General features: G+C 47.1%; 2 protein-coding genes across 5 annotated transcripts in view; one reads left to right on the top strand and one right to left on the bottom strand.

The window, feature by feature from the left end:
- SLC25A22 (solute carrier family 25 member 22) overlaps positions 1–5359 on the bottom strand; it is a 50299-nt gene extending 44940 nt beyond the window's left edge. The window contains exon 1 of one of the 4 annotated variants that reach the window (XM_069857865.1): positions 5339–5359. The gene's annotated coding sequence lies outside the window, so the exon portion shown is untranslated. Of the gene's footprint in view, positions 1–1474; positions 1655–4367; positions 4389–5338 lie in introns of those variants that run through there. The other 3 variants (XM_069857864.1, XM_069857866.1, XM_069857863.1) reach the window with 3 other exon arrangements.
- RPLP2 (ribosomal protein lateral stalk subunit P2) overlaps positions 1–22949 on the top strand; it is a 176117-nt gene that overhangs the window by 125537 nt on the left and 27631 nt on the right. The window lies entirely within an intron of this gene.

Genomic DNA, 22949 nt, shown 5'->3' with positions numbered 1-22949 from the left:
AGTCACTCAGTGCAGCAGCATCATCACTGTTCTGTATGAGAAGGGAAGTTTTCCTTCTTTCCTGTCCCCCACATTGTCCACAAAGCTCCTCATAGCTAGGACGGCCTTTAAATAGAGAGCATTAGCCACAAATCATGAAGCCAAATTCCAGATGGGGCAGTCACAGTCTTGACAGGACTTCAGTCATCTTCAGCTGTTCAAATTCATGCCATTCTGGGAAAATCAGCTGGATCAAAATCAGTCTCTTTCATCCTGGCCTGTGGATAAGCACCACAAACCCAGGCAAGAAAAAAGCTCTCCTGACTGGCCACACACCAGCATCAGTGCCAAAGGAAGGAGCAGGGCACAAGAAAGTTTGACAAGGCATAGCTACCCACCCACAACAGCAGAACCAGAATGAGAACAAGAACCACTTATGAAAAAGTTTTAGAAAAATAAACATAAGACAGCGTTCCTGCAAGCAGCTCACCACAGCCTGCATTAAATCAACAGAGACCCCACAAATTAAATGGTACCCTGCATTTCTCCTAACACAGAACATGCATTGCTGTCCAGGTGCCTTCCCCTTCCCCAAGCTGCCATTGGCAGCCCTCCTAAGACAGCAAGTATTCAAAGCTTTTGTATTTGCAGATGTGTAAGAGAAGACTGCCAGACAGAAATCCAAACCACCCAGAGCTACAAGGTCTTTTCATTGTGTTTGTCTGAGGTTTTGCCTTGTTTTCCAAAGCTTTTGTACCCTCTATTACTTTATCTTCAGAACAATTGGAACTAACTGGCAATCAATACTGCAAGGTTAAAGCAACATCCAGTTTCACATTGGACAGCTCAATCCACCTCCTCCTTCCCACTACCTTTGCGTGGAAGGTGAATAGAAGAAAAGAGGGAGAAGTTATTTCTCTGCTGTTAGGATTAGCTGGAGCAACACAGCATTAGCTCTAGCAACCCACTGCACTGTTAGCTGGTTATGGCCAAATGATGGTCCCCACTCCAATCAGGCACAGGACAGGGGACACAGCCTTGCAGAAAAAGAAAGGCTTCATCAAATCACAGTGCCAGGGAAGCTGAAACACGCTGTCCTATTAGATATCACGCACCCCTTCAGCAGAGGAGGAGATGCTCGCCGTCACGTCCCACTGTCTCACTGCAGACAGACAAGGCAACTGGCTTCAGTGAGTCCATGCGGCCATTTATGAGAAATGCACAATGAAACATATGCACGTGTTCAAGAGCAAAAAATGGAAACAATGCACTGGCTCCCACAGGCAGGATCCATAGCTTGTTTGCCATGTTAAGTAATTGGTAATTCAAATTATCCCAACTTCCTGGTAGCACAGATGTTTGGGTGCTTCTAAGAAAGCCCAAATGTGCAAACACAGGCATCAAAGTAGGCTTTTGCCTTTCTGGAAAACACAGTTAAGGACTTAGGTGAACACATACATGGATGTAAAACAAATAACAGCCATTCCTGATGTACCTGCAGTAGCTGTGACCAGGCAGGTTGTTACCCATCCTGCACAGCTGCTGTTGAAGAAGCAGCGCAAGCACTTGTCCTTACACAGTATTGCAGATTTAAACAGGGACACAGAGGCAGCTGGGAGAGAACCATGTCCAACTGGAAGCCTAACAGGATGTTAAAAAACTTGTAAGCAACAGGCTAAACAGGCTGTGTGCCAGGCTCTTCCTGTAGCTCAAGGGCTCCCACATGATGGCCCAGCTTCAACGGGTGCAAACCAAATTTGCTTTACTGCTTCTGCCTGAGCTACATCAATTTACTCCAGTCAAGGGCGAAGGTGCACAGTTCTGGGACACCACTGACCTGCCAGCAGCTGTGTAGAAACTCCATTCTGGGGAAAAACAAAACAAAACAAAAAAACACAGGGGAAAAAAACACTCTGAAAAAGAGAGAAGGCGGCAGGCTCAGGCAGAAATGCCTCTCTGTTCTGAAACAGCCTAGAAAAGGGGAAACTGCAGAAACTCCCTTCACAGGACATTAGCATCCTATCGTAATACACATGGACTGCAGCACTCAGGATCACGCGGAAACTCATTTGTCCCAGGCGTTCCAAACTGGGTTTGGTTACACATCATCTCCCAGCACAGGATCTCCTAACAACCAATCAAAAACATTTTGCACTTTTCTACCCCTTTCCTTCCCCCTTGAGGCCTAGTTCAAAGCTCTTTTATGTCTTTCTGGCAGCACAATGTGATTTTAGGCAGACAGAAACAGCATATTAAAGAGAAATACTCTGCACAGGGCATCTTGCTGGCACTGGGAAGTTGGCAGTGCGAAAGAGTCACAGTTCCCTGCCCCCAAGTGAGCCCAGGGATCAAGTGACAAAAGAAAGCTTCTCACTGGAACAAGGCAGACCTGCTGCCAGACAGCACCAAGGATCACAAACCCCTCCATGGCTACATACAACACTGCTAAACTTTTCTTATCACCACACAAGCCTTTCACCCCCCTCAAATTTCACATGGACATACCACCTTCCTGCAGCTACTGTGAATTTGACAATTACCCTCCAAGAGCATTTTATTCCCACAGTGGGGCGAGATAGGATCCAGAGGTTTGCCAACATCTGTAAAACAAATAACCCTCAGGCCAGCAGCAAACCCAAAGATTAGCCCTCTGGTCTATCCGGAGATGGAGACCACATAGCCCTACACCACAGAAGCAGCGGTTAATCCGTCACTCCTCTTACAGCCTCCTGGCTGCAGATTATTCAGATAAACCCCAGAGTGCCAGGGATAATTAACTATTTTCACAGCACTGCATGGTCATCACACACTCTGAAAAAAAACCCGTTTCCTAGATCAGGCTTTAACTCTCATGGAAAAGCTGTTCTTGGGTGAATCTGCAAAACTGGTTCCCCAGTCAGGGATGATGGCTCTAGATGTGTTTTACTCTAGCTAAACACAGCACATTTATCCACCTAAAAATGCTGCTGCCCTACTCCAGAAAATCTCTTCCTCCTACTATTTCACAACTCTCAGTATGACAACAGTTATGCAAGAGCAACTGTATAGGCAGACGAAATGCTTACAGCTCCCAAGCAAGACTTTCCCCATTATAACACCCTTATCAGAGCAGAGCTCCAAATCCTCATGGCTCCCAAGTTTCAAGTCATGCCAAACACCAGTCACTGTGTCTCAATCCCTTCTCTCCATCACACTTTTGCCCCGCCAGAGACCTATAACATGAAACCTGACACAAAAGTGCTTCCACATGTTCATGCTGCTGCCACCTTGGCCAGCCAGGTAGGTATTTCCCTGTCTTGCCAATTAAATCTTGAGCAAACGGCCCTGACAGGCTGTCAGTGATTTGTACCTTCTAGTAACTTAATACAGCACACTACTCCTTCTTAAAATGGCAGCAGGAGGATCTTTTAGGGCCCTGGCATCCTAGTAAGACATTAACAAGATTGCTGGGCATCAAACAAGACTGCAGACTTTCCTTCAGAGCAGCGCCAGGCTCCAATGTATGACACAGACTTGCTCCCTGTTCCAACTCAACCATCCATCTCTGCCATCAACCACCCTCAAAGCATAATGTGCCTTACTACGATGGGCACTCGGTGAGCAAATGAGCCCAAGCACAGAGCACCAGGAGAAAACCTGTACCTGTGTAAATAACAAGAAGGAGGAGTTAAAAATCTTACAGGCAAGACATTCAAAGGGTAAATCCTCATAAAATACTGGTGTTTATTTTCTGGTGAAGATGTCAGAGTAATGCATCGCATGGTAATAAACCTCATCTAGACCTTTGTAACAGCCTGGAAAGCAAAACACAAGCCAAGGACAAGAAGACAACTGCCACTCAGTCCCACATCATATACTGTTATCAGCGAAGCACCACTCCAATTCCATTGCCTTTTGCTTGCCATTGCCAAGAAGTAAGTTCTTGAGAGGCAAAGCCACAGTGACTTGCAGTGGCTAAAATCACTGCAGATACCATTCCAACAGCAGCAGCCACACCAGGATAGGTCAGATTCTAAGAGCAGTGAGACTCTGAGAAATGAACACGCTATGGTAAAATCATCCAGCCTGAAACTAAAAAACCTAATATCTAAGAGATATTAGGCCACATAAATATAGCTGAGATCCTGCTCTGGCGTTTGTTACTCTGATAGCCAGTGTAAACTAAAATCTTCAAAGCCCTGCAGGAGAGAGGCCTAGGGCACTGGAAAAAAATATTTCCACGACTGGACAGTGGCCCAGCAGGAGCCCAGCAACCCCCGAGGGTGCAGCAAGAGAGAAGAGGGTGCTTGAGGTCCCATTCCCAGGGTGACCTTGAGGAAATCCTACAGCCTGTCCACATTTCCACATTCCCCATCCACGGGAGGAAGAGCGCAATAACCTTGACCTACCTCGAAGAGGCACAGATCTGGCTTAGGGGCGCCTGGAAGGAGCTCGGAGAGGCTTAGATGCAGAACCTTGCCCTGCGGCCGAAGGGTGGCCAAAGGCTACAACCCTACAAACCACCCCAGCACTCAGAAGCCCAGGGGAAACACGCAAATCGCCTTCAATATAAAAAGCAGCAGCAGCGCTGGGGCAATAAAAGGGAAATCGCACGTGTCACTCGCAGCTCCCCCGCCACGGGCAGGGAGCGGACGGGGGACGCGGCTGCAGCCCCAGCGCCCAGCGAGGCGACCCCAGCCCCGCGGGGAGCACGGGCCCGACCCCCGGGCTCGGCTTCCGCACGGAGGCGGCGGGGGGACCGGCGGGGGGACCGGCGGGGCCGACAGAGCCTGGCGGAGGGGGGGAACGGGGGGAGCCCGCAGCCCCGGCGGGGGGGAATAGGGAAGGGATATCAGGGGGGAGAATGGGGGGAGCCCGAAGCCCCGAGCCCCGGGGGAGGGAATGGGGAAGGCGAAGGGGCATGAGAGGGGAACAGGGGGAGCCCGCAGTCCCGGGGGGGAGGAATGCGGAAGGGGCATGAGGGGGCGGGGGACAGGGGAGCCCGCAGCCCCCGGGGGGGAATAGGGAAAAGGAAGGGGCATCGCGGGGGGCAACAGGAGAACCCGCAGCCCCGGGGGGGGGAACGGGGGGAGCCTGCAGCCCCGGGGACGGGGGGACACATGGCGGGCGGGGGGGGAGGCGGAAGGGGGGAGGCCGCAGCCCCAGGGGGGAGAACGGGGAAGGAGGAGGGGACATGAGATGGGGGAACGGGGGGAGCCCGCAGCCCCGGGGGAGGAATCGGGGGGGACCAGGGAAGCCCGTAGCCGCAAGGGGGTCAGCACGGGAAGAGGGGAAGGCGGGGCGGAGGGGAAGCAGGGGATCCCGCAGCCCCGGGGCAGGAGGGGGCGGGTCCCGCGGCCGCGAGGTGCCGGGCACTGACCGGGTTCGGCGCGGTCCGGCCGGGCCGGCGCGGTGCGGGGCGCGGTGCGGGGCTCGGCTCTGCCCCCTCCGACCGCGCCCGGCGCAGCAGCGCGCGCCCGGCCCCCCGTCGCCACGGCAACGCGGCGCCCCGCCCACGGGCGGCCCTCGAGGGGCGGGAGGGACCGTGAGGGGTCTGGGGGCGGGCACGGCCCCTCCGGGGGTGCCGTCACCGGCCGCCGCCTCACGCTGCTCGGGGCCCCGTCCAGCCTCGCTTCGAACGCCCCCAGAGGGTTCTCTGGACAACCTGCTCCAATCTGCTTCCCCGCTCTCACAGTTAAAAGGTCTGCCAGCTGCCCTCCAGGCCAAGGGCAGGCGTCGCGTGTAGGTTCAAAGGCTAAATTGTCGCTTCGGGAGCTTAAGGGGTCCTCGGTCCTCATACAAAAACTGCCACGGAGACCGTTTCAGCAGGCTTTGCAAACTAAAGGAGGAGGCGAGGAGGACGGGGGCATCCAGCCAGCTCTCTGCCTCTTGACTGATACAGAATCACTAGGTTGGAAAAGACCCCCAGGATCATCGGGTCCAACCATTCCTACCAAGCATTCCTATCAACCATACCCACAGGTTTCCCGAGGAAAAGGGAAAGCTCTCCAGAGGAATACATCTGTAAGAGCGTCCCTCCCCACCCGTGCGGCGAGTGTGGGGTTAGCGGCCGACAGAGCCTGAATATGGAGCCAGCCAGTGTGATGAATCAGAGATGATCGGACAAAGAGGGCTGTGAGGATGGTGGAGCATGTCAGGCTAACAAGGACATCGCACACAGAACAGAAAGGAGAATTATACAGAGTAGTGAATGACGAACAGCTCAGAAACATCAGAGCTGTGCACACACCTGAAAGTGATAGCTTGTTATCACAGTCAGGGACCTGTAACCCAAGGTGAGAAGATGTAAACCAGAGGTTGGTGAAGCATCAGAAGCCAATGCTAATGAGTCAGATGTAAGCGAAAAAGGGAGCAGTTTGTGCGCTTTTCAGCTTGTGCTGGGCAAAGCATGGGAAGATACAGCACCGGAGGTGGAAAGCTCGCTTGAGAAAGGTGGTGCCTGACCAAAGGAAAGAGACCTGTGCACCACGGTCATGTTTTTGGTGTGTATTGGATGAGCATCCATCAGAGGAAGAAAAAGCAGGTGCTGTGGATAGGGAATTATCTGCATATTCTGTCCAACCACACAACCTTGTCTCCACCACCTCCTTGGGAAAGTGGGCAGTAAGGCATGGGTTGCAGGCAGGCTGCTCTGGTGGGCACTGAAGCTGGGCATCTCAGTTTTGAGAACAGAAAAACAGAGGGCAAGGGAGCTGTGGTTACCACCTGTCACTCCCCAGCTACAAAACTTCTTCCCACCCCCTTATTTGGTGGTGGCAGGTCCCCACGGTGCTGTGTTTGCAAAGACATTGGTGGGTTTCACTCAGACAAAAGCTGAACTGAATCCAGTGTGGATAGAGGCAGATAGATTTTACTATTTATCATAGTGTGACATCTCATACATGTGCTGGTAGGGCAGTACTGTCCCCTGGCAAAGACAAGGTTAATGCTGAGTTTTAAGAGGATTGCAATCACCCATTTTTATTTTTGTTTCTGCTGCATAAAAACAACTGTTCTTTGTAACCTGCATGGTGCAAAGGACCTTTATCTACTGGCAGCCCTTAAGAGAGAGGATAAAAAAAGAACAGAGGAAGGAAGTTCGCATTCAGTGAGCGTCAGGTTGTCAAGGTTTCCTGTGCTGTCAGACGTAGATTTTTTTTCTATGACAGACGCAAGAGAGATTCGAAACCATTTGGTACAAAGCAGAGCTTCAAAAGCAGCAATATTGGCATCTGATACAAGGTGAAGAGCCGAGCTCCTGACCTCCTGTATGAGGCAACATTGCTGTTTTCATGGCACACTTGGGAGCATTATACCAGGTTTGTGCTCAGCTTGTCACAAAGCATCCCCTGCATGAGTTTCAAAATCCTTCAGTGCTTTCAGCCTGGCTGCCAGAGAAGCTGTGGGCTGGTTTAGCCCTGCCAAGGACACGGGTCAAGTTCAGTCTGCTAGCAAAGAAAGAGGCTTTCATAAGGTAATGTTTTTCAGCTTCCTTCTCCATTTGCATTGCTTTCTGTTTTATTAAATTGTGGAGTGCCAGTGAATCCCCAAGTGCCTGATAAGTGTGAGTATTAAATCAACACTTAAAAGAGGCAAATCTGGTGAGCTTGGTCACATCTCCTTTGGTCTGGTGACCATCCAGGAAGTGATTATCATAGGGCTAGCAGACAATTTAACTGATCAAGATTGAAGAGGCAGTAACGTATAACTAGCATCAGTCAACACTGTTTTCTGGAAACAAGAATCTCAGCTGAGCCTGATCTCATTCTCCTTTGGGACCACAGGATGGATCCCTAAAGGTGATGGCACAGAGGCGGTAGGAGAGGCATCCAGCATCCAGCTGCTGAGAGTACAGCCAAACAGTAGGAATAAAAGGAACAGATTCACAGCCGGCCCTCAGCTTGGATGCTGGGAATCATCTAGAAACCACTGACTCAGCAAGTCTGGTTTCATTTTCTGTGCACATGCGTGACATTACAGAAGTGAGAGAGGATGTGGATGCAACCAGGGACTGAAGTGGATGGAAAGGCAACAGGTCTACCCCAAGCACAGCTCTGCTGCCCCTGAGAGCTCAAGGCTGCAAGACCATGCAGGTGAACCAGCATAGATGGTCTGTCTGTCCCGCCTGGCCATCACTCCTCCTCAGAAGGCTGCAGACATCTTTGTAGCAGCTATTTAATTCAAATGCCTAACAAATAGCAGGAGGAATGTATTCCTCAATTTCTACCAGCAAACTCTCCAGCTACTTTTCTCCAGCAAAAGCAGGGAAATCAAGGCTCAGCAATGTTAGTCTCTGGAAAAAAAAAAAACCAAACCAAAAAAACAAACAACAAGCCAAGCAAAAAGCTTCCAACATTGATCATCAAGAAGCCAAAAAGGCATAAAAGTAGAATTTTCTTCCCTTTGTAGCTGACTTGTAGAGCTTCAGGCTTCACCCTGTAGTGCTGATGGGTAATGTGTCATGCGCTGTCCTGCAAAATGGCCTAGTTCCTGCAACACATCCTGCAGGACTGCTCCAGTAAGCACCAGCATCTTGCCATGCCCAGCACCTATGGAGCTATGGCCTCATGGAGCTGTCTGACACCCAGCAGCCCCTGTTCCTGTGTGCCTTTCTGCAGTACGTCCCACAGCAGCAGCACTCTGGTTCCTTTGGCAGCCAATGCAGGCTCCCACGCTCAGCATAAAGCATGCAAGGGAAAGCAATCTCATGCCCTGCGCTCTTATCTCCTGGATAAAACAGCAAGGCACTTTTGTTTATTGAGTGCTGATGAATGGTGCTGTTTTGGCTGCAAGATTGGCTTCAAGATCCTACTCCATCCACAGCTCCTGGCAGGGATCCTGCAGCTGCAGCTGCCTGTTGCTACAGGAGCCTTTCAATAGGGCTTCCCCTCTCATCCCAGGGAGAAACTGCCCCACAGCATTCCACCATCCACATCTACTGCCCGTGAAGGCATTGCAGGATAGGGAGCATCACTCCCTTCCTCTGGGGAGTGTGGCCAAGCAATGCCAAATGGTGTCATTTGCTTCAGGATTTTACAGTGTTCCCCACTCTCCACAGCTTGTCCCTTCATCTGCCCTTCCAGCACCAGCAAACAATTAAGGGAAATCTACAGCTGCATTAACCCACTTCACTGTTTCTCAGTGGCAGAAATGTAAGATGGCTCCATGCCTCCTGGCTGGAGGCTCAAGTGGACTCTGAGGATATTACTATCCTACTATGGGTGAAAATGAAATGGCCTGATGTGCAAGGAGAGTCGCAGATTCCCAGACTCACTGCCCACCAAGAGCTGCTACCAGTTCCTTCGGAGCCATGTTATTCTGGGACCTCAAGAAGCTCATGGATCCATTTGTGAGTGCCTCTGCCCTCCAGCCATCATTGATGCACAGCAGCTGTTACAAAGCAGCCTGTTTAAGCAGCAGGGTCTTCTTTTCTCTGCCGGGGCTATGCCCAGATCATCTGTTGTTAGGGATTTTTGAGGGGGAGACATTGTGTTTTCTTGCTTCTCTCAGCACACCAGGATGAAAGCCTCACTGGGAGTGTCACTACCCCTGGTGCTCCTGTAGTGCATGAAAGATGTGCCAGGCCCCAGGAGCCAGTAATGTGCAGTCTTGGGAGAGAGCAGCTACAACCAGTGTCACAACCTGTGCTTCTTCTCCGCTCTGGCCTTAGGGTGAAGCTAAGAATCACAAGGATTTCCTTATTCTCTAAGAAAACCAAAACCATTCATCCCGAGCCATTGCTACTTCCAGAGGAAACAAAATCCTTGGAGGACTGGGCTGAAGAAGCAGCAAGGCAAATATTTGTATCCAAGCTCATGTCCTCCCCCAGCTATCCTGTTACCACCTCCCTCTGCCAGCTCTCCTGTCCTACTTTTCCTTGTAACCTAAAGGTTCTCTTCATCCACCCAACAAAGCATAAGTAGAAGCACAACCATTCAGGTTCATCAGCTAGGTCCCTTCTTCACAAAGTGGGGAGAGATGGTCATCTACATGGGATGCCTTACTCCGTACAGGCAAAGGGATGCAGCCACCCCCTGTGTGAGCCCCACTCTCTCCTGAACATGCAGATTTGCTGTTTCTAAACCTGCTGACACTGAACACCTCCAGAAGATCAGATCTGGCCCATGTCAGAGACCTGGCAGAGCCAGCATTGCTGGGATACGTCTATCACGTGACATTCAGATCTGAGTGACTCTGATCACTGTATATTGCCACCTCCTGTCCATACCTGAAGATTTGAGCTGTAGGTGCTGACTTGCAGCACCTTGCAGCCATCCCACAGGTGGACCTGCAGCACCCTCTCACCTTTTTTTATCAGGAAAAAGGTTTTCTGCATTAAGAAGGAAGAAAAATAAAAAATTTCTCAAGCTATTTTTCTTTTATTAGAAATATCACAGTTTGCCCTTACTAGTTCAAGCAGAGGGCTGAGAAGGTGGTGAAAGCCTGGAAATTTAAAGCAGCCTAAGCAACTAAAAGATCAGGAATATTAGCTTGCTGTTTTCCCAAGTCATCCCTTAAATGTCTGCATGTAGCATCCCTCGAGCTCTCATGTCCCCTTAGCTAAAACAGACCTGCCCAACTTCTCTGTGACATGTTAGGCTGTCTTGTAATCCCCACAACTGACCTATATTCCCTGTTGTCCTTCTGCAACCCAGAAACCGATAGCCACACAGGGCCTGCCCCAAGATGTGGCTCCATCTGGTGACGCAGTGCATAGAAGATGTGACCTAGTGTGTAGGACTTTGTGTACCCAGCCAGGAGATCTCCAGAGATACCTTCAGCTGCAACTCTCTGCAGAGACACAGTGAAAACAACGCAGAGTGGATGTTCTCAATCTTAATGTGTCCAGGGTAGAAATCCTGTCTCTCCCTCTGGTCTGTTCTGCCCAGTTTATGGGTCACTATTGAAATTCTCAATCCAGAAGGGAAGCCCTGCCACACAGCTGCAAGGAGGGGTCCAGGCAACACATGCCTCCGACCCACACAAACATGGTCTCCCCTTATCCACAGGGCAGTTTCTGTGTCAGTAGAAGCAAGACTTGCAACCATCTTGCCTTTATAGAGAAAGCAAGTAGTGATGTCTTATCTGCCTCCTCTGCCTACTAGTTTTTTTCACGTACTCTGTTGCTTACTGTTTTATTCATCTGCCTGAGAAGGGCAGACCCGGTCCTTCCATGTGGGAATGCATTCAGGTTTCCAGAACTGCTTTTTAAAGGATCTTTTCCCCACCAGTTTAAGCATTTACTTTCTGAACACAAACGTCTCACAGCAATGAGTCAGCGTTAGACCTAGCACAGTGGGGAAAAAAGTACCTCCTTTTGTTTATTTGCAGGTAACGCTGGATTATTTCGTTTGGTGCCACCTAGCCAAAAAACAGTAGATGGCACCGTTTATTCACAGACTTCAATCTTTCCCAGGAGATGCAATAATATACTGTAAAAAGAATTATAAATACTCTGTAGTACTCATATCTGTGATTCCTTCCTTCCCCTTGCACATATTCCAGTTCCACTGTCTCCTGTTTGGAAAAGACAAGAACCACACTGGTGTTGAATAAGCAAACCAAACAGAAGAATCTTAGTCCCAATCTCCCAAAGGAAACTTCTGCATGGGTTCAACCTAAAAGACCTACTGCAAGGCAGGAAGCGTAGAGGCTAAATTTTCCATCATCATGGTGCCTACCTGGTTTCTGCATTTCCCAGTCACCAAGTTCCTTCAAGGCAACTGAAAATTGGAACAAGCATCAAACACTCCCATTTGATTTTCAAGCCACACGTATTTACAGAAAAACAGTGCTTTAGGAACGTAAGTTTTATTTCTGCAGAGTTCAGGAAATGGACGTGTTTTATTGTAGTGAAGGCAGTTTTCTTCATTTTTCTTCATTGGTGGGCTCTCTTCAAAGCAGCCCTTGGCTGGGGTTCTGATGCATCAGTGTCTGAAAACCAGTCCCACATCTTTCCCTGTGAAAGCTACTCTTGGCTTTCAAGGCTGAAAACGTGCTGTGATCCTCCTTTCAGGGAAAAATAGTGAATTTAAGGACCATCAGATTTCCTTTCCCTCTTCAAAGCAACAGCAGCATGGCACTGTCAATTATTAGACATGGAACCAAACAGTAAGAAATCTTATCAATTGTGAGGGTATATTCTAATTCTCCGTCAGTTTTGTATCAAGCTTGGTAGGTTCATGGCTGAACCTCAATGCTCCACAAGTATCTCCTCTCCCTTATCAGAGCAATCCTATGGATGTGCTGAGTTTTACTGTATTGTTGTCTGGCAATGGTAAACAGAGCAAATAAACAGAGCCCCTCCAGGGTCCCTCCCACTTTCATATTTCTGTCACGTCTTTTACTGGGAACTACAGAGCATCTTACGGCTAGGATTGTGTAAACAGTTAAACACCCTGCGGGATACAGTCAGGCTTTGCCTTGTGTTTTTTATAGAACTAATAAATTGAGCTGATCATTGCTTGGGCTTTAATTTCTCAGCAATTTCTTTTATTAATCTTTGCAGGGGCTGGAAGCATCTTACCTGAATCTGTCTCCTGGCAGCTAGAGAATTGCCATCGTTGGCAGAACCTAGAGTGGAGATTCACTGCACGCTGTGAACACACTGTTCACCTCCCAGGCCCACTTGGTCATTCTGCTGGAGATCTGCAAGTTTATGAGGTAGAAAAGGGTTTAGTTATGAGAGTTAAAGAGGTATAGATGTTACAGTAAAAAAGGGAAAAAATGTTTCTACTCATGAACAATTTCTCCCTTTGGTTTTTTTTTTTTTTTTTGTAAGGAAGCTTTTCCAGGTTGAAATTTATCTGGGGGGATTTTGGATGCAGCAGGATTGTGCACAGTAAAAACTACAAAATCAGCCAGATCATCAGTAAGACCCTGTGAGGTGCCTAACAGGCACAAAGAAAAGCCAGATAGCTGGAAATGGAAAGAAATTATTCCAGTATGTGACAAATTCATAGAATCATAGAATAACCAGGTTGGAAGAGACCCACCGGATCCTCGAGTCAAACCATTCCTATCAAAAACTAAACCATGCCCCTCAGCACCTCGTCAACCTGTCCCTTAAACACCTCCAGGGAAGGTGACTCAACCACCTCCCTGGGCAGCCTGTTCCAGTGCCCAATGACACTTTCTGTGAAAAATCATTTCCTAATGTCCAGCCTAAACCTCCCCTGGCAGAGCTTGAGGCCATTCCCTCTTGTCCTGTCCCCTGTCACTTGGCAGAAGAGGCCAGCACCTTCCTCTCTACAACCTCCTTTCAGGTAGTTCTAGAGAGCAATGAGGTCTCCCCTCAGCCTCCTCTTCTCCAGGCTAAACAACCCCAGCTCCCTCAGCCGCTCCTCATAAGGCCTGTTCTCCAGCCTCTTCACCAGCTTTGTTGCTCTTCTCTGGACTCGTTCCAGAGCCTCAACATCCTTCTTGTGGTGAGGGGCCCAGAACTGAACACAGGATTCAAGGAGCGGTCTCACCAGTGCCGAGTACAGAGGGAGAATAACCTCCCCGGACCTGCTGGTCACACCGTTTCTGATACAAGCCAAGATGCCATTGGCCTTCTTGGCTACCTGAGCACACTGCTGGCTCATGTTTAGTTGGCTGTCAACCAACACCCCCAGGTCTTTCTCCTCCAGGCAGCTTTCCAGTCTGTCTTCTCCTAGTCTGTAGCACTGCATAGAGTTGTTGTGCCCCAAGTGCAGGACCCGGCACTTGGCCTTGTTAAACCTCATGCCATTGCTCTCACCCAAGCGGTCCAGCCTATTCAGATCCCTTTGCAGAGCCTCCCTACCCTCCAACAGACCAACACTTCCACCCAGCTTAGTGTCGTCTGCAAACTTGCATGAAAGAAACCAGAAAGGAAAGCAACCTTTAGATTCAGAAGGTAAATGTCATGTTGGGTTTTTCACTGCTTCAACCATCTACTGCAACTGTAATCAGCATTTTCTGGCCAGAGCACCTACAGGCTCATGAAGGAGTTACTGTGCCTAAAAGAGATTATTGGTAAAGATAACACACCTGGAAATAACATGCTTTCTGTTGATTCTCATCCAGCTCAAATATTTGCTGCCAAGTCAGCTGAAGGTAAAAGCAGTTGGATGGTTGCTCTGATTTCCCACCAGCACATCTGTATCCTCAGCTGGATGCTTGCTCCAGTGTCACTGCAAGGAGAAAACCAGCTGCCAACTGGTCTAGTCCAGTGCCTGCCACTTGGCAGTGAAAGACTGGAGGTAACAATAATTGCCTGGGGAAGTTACTTAACTTTCTTTCCTTAAGGTATCAGTCCAAATGCTAAAGAGCTGTTCTACTGATGATACTGTTTACGGTGTGGTATTTCCTGTCTCCTGGCCTGATTGTAGACCTGCAGTAACCTAAACACCTGTCACTAACCTCCCTCTCTACTAGCACATCTGTTATCTGGAAAAGCTGTAGCTCTGTGACACCCAGATGAGCCCTCCACAGTGTGTAGCCTACCCAACCCTTATATCAGCATTGCCTAACTCAGCTCTTGCCTGGCCATTGCAGACAAAAAGCTAAGTGCAACCTATCTTCATCCCATTGTAGCTGTGGCTGCTATTATACCCTACGTTTTCTGTAGGCTTCCTTAGCCAAGCTTTGCCTAGCCAAAAGCCTCCTGCGCCCTCGCTGGAGGCCAGGCTAAGCCTATTCACTGTCTCCTCTAGACTAGCTTTGTTGCTGCCTAGACCCGCTCCACTTGAGCCCTTGCAACACACTCAGCTACTCAAACCCATGCCCTGAATGTTGGGTTTCCCAGTTTAGTCTCACTGCAGCAAAGCCAAGTTACAGGGATACCATTAACTCAGCTACGGTCTGTCCTGTGCAGTACCCAAACAAGAGCTCTTCTCCCATACCTGTGCAGCCAAGGTTTAAAGCCAAGATGTCTTTCTGCCAGCAGGTTTAAAGGGAACTGGCTCCACCTGGCAGCGTTCCAGCCACACTTGCCCAAACCTGTAGCATTGCACAGGATTGTTGTGACCAGAGTGCAAAACCTTGCACTTGGCCTTGTTGAATCTCATGCAATTGCCCCCAGCCCGTCAATCTTGCCTGTCCAGGTCCCTCTGCAGAGCCTTCCTGCCCTCAAGGAGATCAACAATCCTGCCCAACTTGGTGTCATCTGCAAAGTTCCCGAGGAAGCACTCCATCCCTTCATCCAGATCATTGATAAAGATATAAAACAAGACTGGCTTCAATGTTCTGGGGAAAATTTATTGTGACCAGCCACCAACTGGATGTAAATCCTTTTACCACAACTCTCTGGGCTCCACCATCCAGACATTTTGTTACCCAGAAAAGAATTTTGTTATAATTTTGTTATAATTTGTTGTAACAAAAACATTTTGTTACCCAGCTGTGGGAGAGTGTCAAAGGCTTTATGGAAATTGAGGAAGACAGCATCCACAGCCTTTCCCTCATCCCCTAGGTGGGTCATCAGCCTGCCTGGACCCCTTTGCCCTTCAGAACTGCTTCCCAAGGGACCCTCTCAACAAGAGACCTGAGCAGGCCAAAGTCTGCGCTCTGGAAGTCCATGGTAGTGGTTTGGATGACCCTCTCCTTACCTCATCAAGAATCAAAAACTATCATTTCATAGTTACAAAGCCCAAGACAACCTCTGACCACCGCATCTCCCACCAGTCCCTCTCTGTTTGTAAACAGCAGGTCAAGTGAGGCACCTCGCCTGGTAGACTCTCTTACCAGCTGTGTCAGGAAGTTGTCTTCCACATACTCCAGGAATCTCCTAGACTGTTTCCTCTCTGCTGTGCTTCCAGCATATATCTGGTGAGTTGAAGTCCCCGAACGGAACAAGGGATAGCAACTGCAAGACTGCTACCAGCCACTTTCTGACTCCCAGTGTATCTGTCTTGTTGGCCTTCTCCCTCATCTTTACCCATAAGCAAACAATCTTACCACCACAATCGTTGAGCTCTACATTGTAATCGAAGCCCTCCCTAACATGCAGAGCCACACTACTACCACTCCTTCCCTGCCTCTCCCTTCTGAAGAGCTTATAGCCACCCATTGCAGCACTCCAGTCCATTTTATTCCCAGTGACAGTGTTAGAAAATGTTACATTTAAAATATAATAGAAATACTGATCATTGATTAATCAAGAACTAGGATTGAATGTAGAAACAGTATGATTCTATTGATTCTTAATATATCCTAGCAACAGACCCCAAGGTACTTGTTCAAAGGACCTCATGTGATAAATAGGATCCAGGTGTGTTTAGGAAAAGTATGTACTAGCTACCCTACCCAAGTAGAACATACACCTGCAATAGCCAAGAGACCATCATAAATTTTGTAGAAGACAGAAGAATAAGTTTCGGGAGGCAAGAAAGATATACCTGAGCAGTCAAGTGAAGATAAGAGCAGATCCAGCCAAGAAAAATCGACGAGTTTGCCAAAAGAACAAAAGGTGAAAAGGACAACGCGAGGAAGACTACTTACTTCATCTGAGGAAGACTACTTACTTCATCAGGACGACCACCAGAGGGGGCTACGCAGGCGCAATAGAGACTGATGTCGCAATAAGGCGATGAAGCAACTTACCTATGCATATGTATTAGAGAATGTTGTAACCTGTTGAATATACATTAGATTGCAAAACTTTTAGAGAATAAAAAGCGGACGCGATGTGATGGTCTTTGGAACCAGATCTGGGTGCGTAGCCCTGGTTCCCGGGGCCTCGAAATAAAGCACCACATATAACCTCCTAGTGTGGTTATGTGTTTGTCATTCTGCTAACAGTTTTGGCGACCCAGGTGGGACCTCGCGGGCATTGCTGAGGCGGCTCGCGCATCGATCTTGCTCCAGCCGGCACCGAGTGATTCTCGGGGAGCCATCGACCGCGACCAACCTCCACTGCTCCCGACAGACCAGGGATATTGGTAAGACACGGTGCTTTATCAGGAATGGTACCATTTGGGGTCTGGTAAAGCCTGCCTGTCAGACGTGGCGAAAGCTGCGCTTGGTTGGGCTAAGGAGCTCCGACGGAAAGCCTAGGCACCGTCCGTAAGACAGTGGCGAAAGCTCTGCAGGTTTGGCATCAGTGGTCTGGTCTGGTCTGCTAATTCCAGAATTCTGGTATTTTTGGTAGTCTGTGCTTTGTGTAATTCAATTGTTTGTCCTGCTCTCAGTAATCTATACTTTCCTATCTAGCTAATCTATCTTAAGCTGTTTGTGGTAATATCTCAACCAAAATGTCGTCGATACCTAAGTCATCTCCGTTAGGATGTATTTTGAGTCACTGGAAGGAGGGAGGATTTGGGCAAGATATGCAAAAGGAAAAGTTGTTTGAATATTGTAATGTCTGGTGGACACAATATGAATTGGAAGACCAGGTCCTTTGGCCGGAAAATGGGACTTTAGATTACAATACGATTTTGCAACTAATGTTGTTTTGTAGATGAGAGGGGGGATCAGGTAATGATGGGAAGAGCAGAGACAGGGCGGACAGAAAATGCGAATATGAGGAGGAGCAGGACTATCCGGGTACTCCGATCTCTCATTGAATGCGGCAAAGAGAAATCCAGGGGAGGGAGGCTGGACATCAGCCGTCTAGGGCATTACTAGCGCCGCTACCTCAGGGGGTCGGAGCGGAGGGTCTGGTATATGTTAAAGTGCCTTTTACGCCAGGAGATTTGATGCTTTGGAAACAGTCTGCTGGAGTTTATCGAGAAAACCCAGACAAGGTAGCTAGGGTAGTAAAAATGATTCTAAAGACTCAGAATCCTGATTGGGATGATATTCAGGTGTTATTGGACACTTTGATGGATTCTACAGAAAAGGAGATGGTGTTGAGAACTGCCCGTGAGCGGGTCAGGGAAGATATTAGGGTGTTGTCACTGGGACGGTTGATCAGAATTTTCCTCTTGAAGATCCCATGTGGGATTATAATACTATGGGAGGAATGAGGAACTTGAGGAGATATCAGGAATGGGTAGTTGTTGGGGTACAGAACGCTATGCCCAAAACAATTAATTGGTCAAAGCTGTATAGCGTTAGCCCGGAGAAGATGGAGTCTCCCTCTGCATTTTTAGAGCGATTGAAAGAAGTGGCTAGAAAATTCACGAATCTGGACATGGAGACAGAACAAGCTAAAGCCCAGTTAGCTCTGATTTTCTTAGGACAGTCGAAAGATGACATTAGAAAGAAATTGCAAAAATTAGAGGGCGCGGAGTTGCCATACTTGGACAGATTGTTAGAAATACCTTAGAAAGTTTATAACAATCGTGAAAGAGATAGTGCGCAAAGGCAGCAGCGGCACCTGCTGGCGGTGATGCAATGTAGAGGTCAGAATGAATTTGGAAACCGAGGTAGAGGAGGAGGAACGGTGCGCGGACGGGGAAGAGGATTTGGACTTAATTATTCAGTCAGATTAGGGATCAATCGGTGTGCGTATTGCAAGCAGGAAGGACACTGGAAAAATGCATGTCCACAAAGAATAAGACAGACAGGAAGTTCATTCGGAAATGTTGAAGTGGCAAAAGCAATGGTCCTGGGAGATTACGGAAATCAAAGTTGACTCGAATCAGATAGCGGTGAACCTTTAGTAAAGATAAGGATAGGGGAGGAAGAGGTGCAATTTTTGGTGGATACTGGTGCAACATATTCAGTTTTAAATGATTTGTATGGAAAAATAGGAAATAAAACAATTACAATAGTGGGAGCCAAAGGGAAAGAGGAAATACGACCATTCATGCAACCCTTAGAATTATGATTTGGAGAAAAGGAATTAACACATGAATTCTTATATGTACCCAACTGCCCGGTTCCTCTTCTGGGATGAGACTTGTTATCTAAACTAGATGCAAAAATTAGCTTTGAAAATGGAGAATTGATTATGCAAGTCCCAGAATCAAACGTAGGAAAGATCTTAGTAGTAAAGGAGAATCCCAAAACCCAAATACCTAAGAAGGTAGAGGAGGCAGTGATCCCTACAGTTTGGGAAACAAGTATTCTGGGAAAATCAAAGACTGTTCAAGCAGTAATAGTGGAATTAAAAGAGGGAGCAAGGCCAGTATGAATAAAACAGTATCCCATAAAAATGGAAGCCCGATACAGAATAGTAGAAATCATCGAGAATTTTTTAAAATTTGGGATATTAGAGGAATGTGAATTGGAATATAACACTCCGATCTTTCCAGTAAAGAAACCGAACAGGGAGTATAGGTTAGTACAAGATCTGAGGGCCATCAACAACATTACGAAAGATATACATCCAGTGGTAGCTAATCCATATACATTGTTGACATCTGTGAAAGAAAAATATAAATGGTTTACAGTAACTGATTTAAAAGATGCCTTCTTCTGCATTCCCCTTGACAAAGATAGCAGGAAACATTTTGCTTTTGAATGGAAAAACCCATATAATGGACGAAAGACACAACTTACGTGGACGAGGCTCCCGCAAGGATTCAAGAATAGCCCAACACTTTTTGGAAACCAACTGGCAAAAGAACTGGAGATTTGGACTACGCAGGGAAAAATTCAGGTACCCAGAACACAGTATCTCTTGTTACAATATGTAGATGACATATTCATTGCAACAGAACAAGAATCACTATGCATACAGGTGACTATTGAGATTTTAAACCAACTAGGCCTAAATGGATACAAGGTTTCGAAAGAAAAAGCTCAAATTGCATGCACAACCCTATTGTACCTTGGATGTGAGATAACACAGGGACAACAGAGGTTGGGAATGGATCGTGTTAGAGCAATTTGTGCAATTCCAAAACCCCAGAACCTACATGAACTAAGGACATTCCTAGGAATGGCAGGGTGGTGTAGGCTGTGGATAATGGATTATGGACTTATAGCAAAACCTCTGTATGAGGCACAGAAAGCATCTACTCTCATTTGGGAAAGACCTCAAAAGGAGGCCTTTAAGAAACTAAAAGAGGCCTTGACCAAGGCACCAGCATTGGGCTTACCGGATTTAATGAAAACTTTCCAGTTGTTCGTTCACGAAAGACAACGGTTAGCACTGGGGGTCTTAACACAGAAATTAGGAAGCTGGAAACGACCAGTGGGATACTTTTCTCAACAGTTGAACCCTGTTAGTGCTGGCTGGCCGTCCTGTCTGAGAGCCGTAGCAGCAACTGTAATTCTGATACAAGAAGCCAGAAAATTGACTCTAGGGAAAAACATTGAAGTATATGTACCTCATATGGTGTTAACAGTTATAGAACAAAAAGGGGGGCATTGGCTTTCCTCTAGCTGAATGATGAAGTTCCAAGCCATACTCACTGAACAGGATGATGTAAACTTGAAAACAACTAACCTGTTAAACCCAGCAGCCTTTTTAGGTGCAGCAACAGAGGACGGTCCCTTGGAACATGATTGCATAGAAGTTATAGAACACACATATGCAATGAGAGCAGACTTGAAAGATACTCCATTCGAGCAACCTGATCAAGAGCTCTTCACAGACAGGAGTAGCTTCATGGAGAATGGGACATGGTATGCAGGATATGCCGTAACCACACGGAGCAGGGTAATAGAAGCACGGGCCCTGCCGGTGGGGACCTCAGCACAACGGGCAGAAATAATAGCCCTCACAAAGGCATGGGAATTAAGCAAAGGTAAACAAGTAAATATATGGACAGATTCAAAATATGCCTTTGGAGTAGTCCATGTACACGGAGCTTTATGGAGGGAACGAGGATTATCATCCTCGCAGGGAACCAATATAAAATACCAAAAAGAAATTTTAAGCTTAATATCTGCTGTGCAATTACCTGAGCAGGTAGCGATCATGCATTGCAAGGCACATCAAGGAGGGGACTCTAAGGTGGCTGAAGGAAATGCATTGGCGGATTGAACAGCTCGGCGGATAGCATGACAGGTACAGACTGTGATGGCCTTGATACCTACCAAGGTAAGCCCCTTACAAAATTACTTGACACAGAAACCAAAATACTCGGAAAAGGATGAGAAATTGGCCAACTTAATGAAGGCTAATCTAAATTCTGAAGGATGGTATGTAACAGCAACTGGACAAATAATTGTGCCCCCTGTCATTATGCGAGCAATCTTACAGGCAGAACATCAAAAGTGTCACTAGGGAGCAGAAGCATTAGTGACTTACCTGAAACGAAGCATAATTTCAGCACAGATGTTAACAATGGCAAAGTCAGTAAATTGGAAATGTGAACTTTGTTTGAAGAATAATCCTGTGGTTAGGAGGAGAGTAGAAATGGGACATATCAGAGTAGACACGGAACCAGGAGATTATTGGCAAATTGACTTTGTAGAATTACCTAAAGCTCAAGGGTATAGATATTTGTTAGTCGGGGTCGACGCTTTTTCTGGATGGCCAGAAACCTTTCCCTGTCACACCAATCAAGCTAAAGAAACAGTGAAATGGTTGCTGAGGGAAATTATCCCTAGGTTTGGGGTTCCCTTAGGTTTATTGTCCGATAGGGGACCATAAATAAAAGAATCCGATTTGGGAACTTACAGATGCCAGTATCGAAATGCCACTACCTTTGGGTATAGCAAAATTAACATCACTGAAGCCAGAGCGAAACGAGCCATAGAACCAACCCAGGTGCCCCAGGAGATTTATATTCCCAAGAGAGATCCTGAGGAAAATTTGATGATTGGGTTAATCAAGGATTTTGCTAAAATGCAAAACACAAGCAGAATTACAGCATGCTTGCCTTTACCAAAAATGGCTGAAAAACCGATAAGTGGGGAAATACTGACTTTCCCACTTCCAGAGGTAAAAGAGAATAAAACCGAATGTAAGCAGATAATAACACCCATACAAGAAAAACAGAAAATAAGTGAAAGAAAACAGTGGAAATCTCCGGGAAGTCGAAGCGATTGTGAAAAATTACCAAATTTTGATTTTACAACTATCGGGCAATTTAAAACTGTGGGTTGGTGTACATATGATGAGGTGAAGGAAATAGTGAAAAGGAAAAATAAAATAGAGTGGGTATGTCAAAGAGGAAATGATACAAGACAAAAATGGGATACTGTTTGGTCAACAAGCATTTTACAAAAATTCCAATACGGAGGAGAAACATCTTGGTGTTTTAAATAGACAGAGAAACAAAGTAATGAGAAATTACCAATAAATGGTCCAATCAGTAGGGATCCTATTGACAGTGTCCCATGGTGGAATTGTGATAAAATTTTAGATTGTGACCTAGACCCTGAAAAGATCACTATACCTCCAGTTAAGATAGCTCTAGTGGCAGGATGTGCCTGTCGGGAATTTAAGGTCGGGGTATATAATAAAAGGTAATACAAGTGCCAGCTAATGGAATAGATTGTAAATATTCAACAGTACACAGTATGGGCAATTTTGTTTGAGCAACTAATGACGGAACTTGGACCACACATTTATCAATGGAGGGCCCAGTTAAAGAAATAACTCTGGGCTTGCCCACTCTGTGCCCAATTTGGAAACGATCCCCTTTCAGAGGTAAATTAGAAACTTTGCAGATTTGGAATAGAAGAGACATCAATAATGATATTGAAGATACAGATGACACTTGGCAGGAGCCTGAAACAGGAGTTAAAGTAGGATGGGCACTAGAATCCCCTTTTGCCCAAATAGCAGCACATCGTAATAGGGAAATGATTTACAAACTAATTGGACAAACTGAAAGATTGGCTAGAATAACAAAGAAAGGATTTTGAGATTTAAACTTCCAGTTACAAGCAACAATGAAAATTACTTTGCAGAACAGAATTGCATTAGATATGCTCTTGTTAAAAGAACATGGTGTCTGTAGATATCTCAAAGATCGAACTGATCACTGCTGTGTGCATATACCTAATGTCACAGCTGATGTGGAATATGATATCTCGCAATTGGGAAAAATAGAAGAAGAGGCTGAAAAAGAGAAAGAAGAGATTGGTCAAAATTGGGTCAGGGCATTATTTGATAGATTGGGCATCCACCTCACTGGCTGGATACACTCCCTCATTCAAACGATATTCACACTTTTGTTTAT

Source organism: Phaenicophaeus curvirostris, chromosome 5 (genome assembly GCF_032191515.1).
Source record: "Phaenicophaeus curvirostris isolate KB17595 chromosome 5, BPBGC_Pcur_1.0, whole genome shotgun sequence".
NCBI lineage: Eukaryota > Metazoa > Chordata > Aves > Cuculiformes > Cuculidae > Phaenicophaeus > Phaenicophaeus curvirostris.
This window is presented reverse-complemented; position numbering and strand designations above follow the sequence as displayed.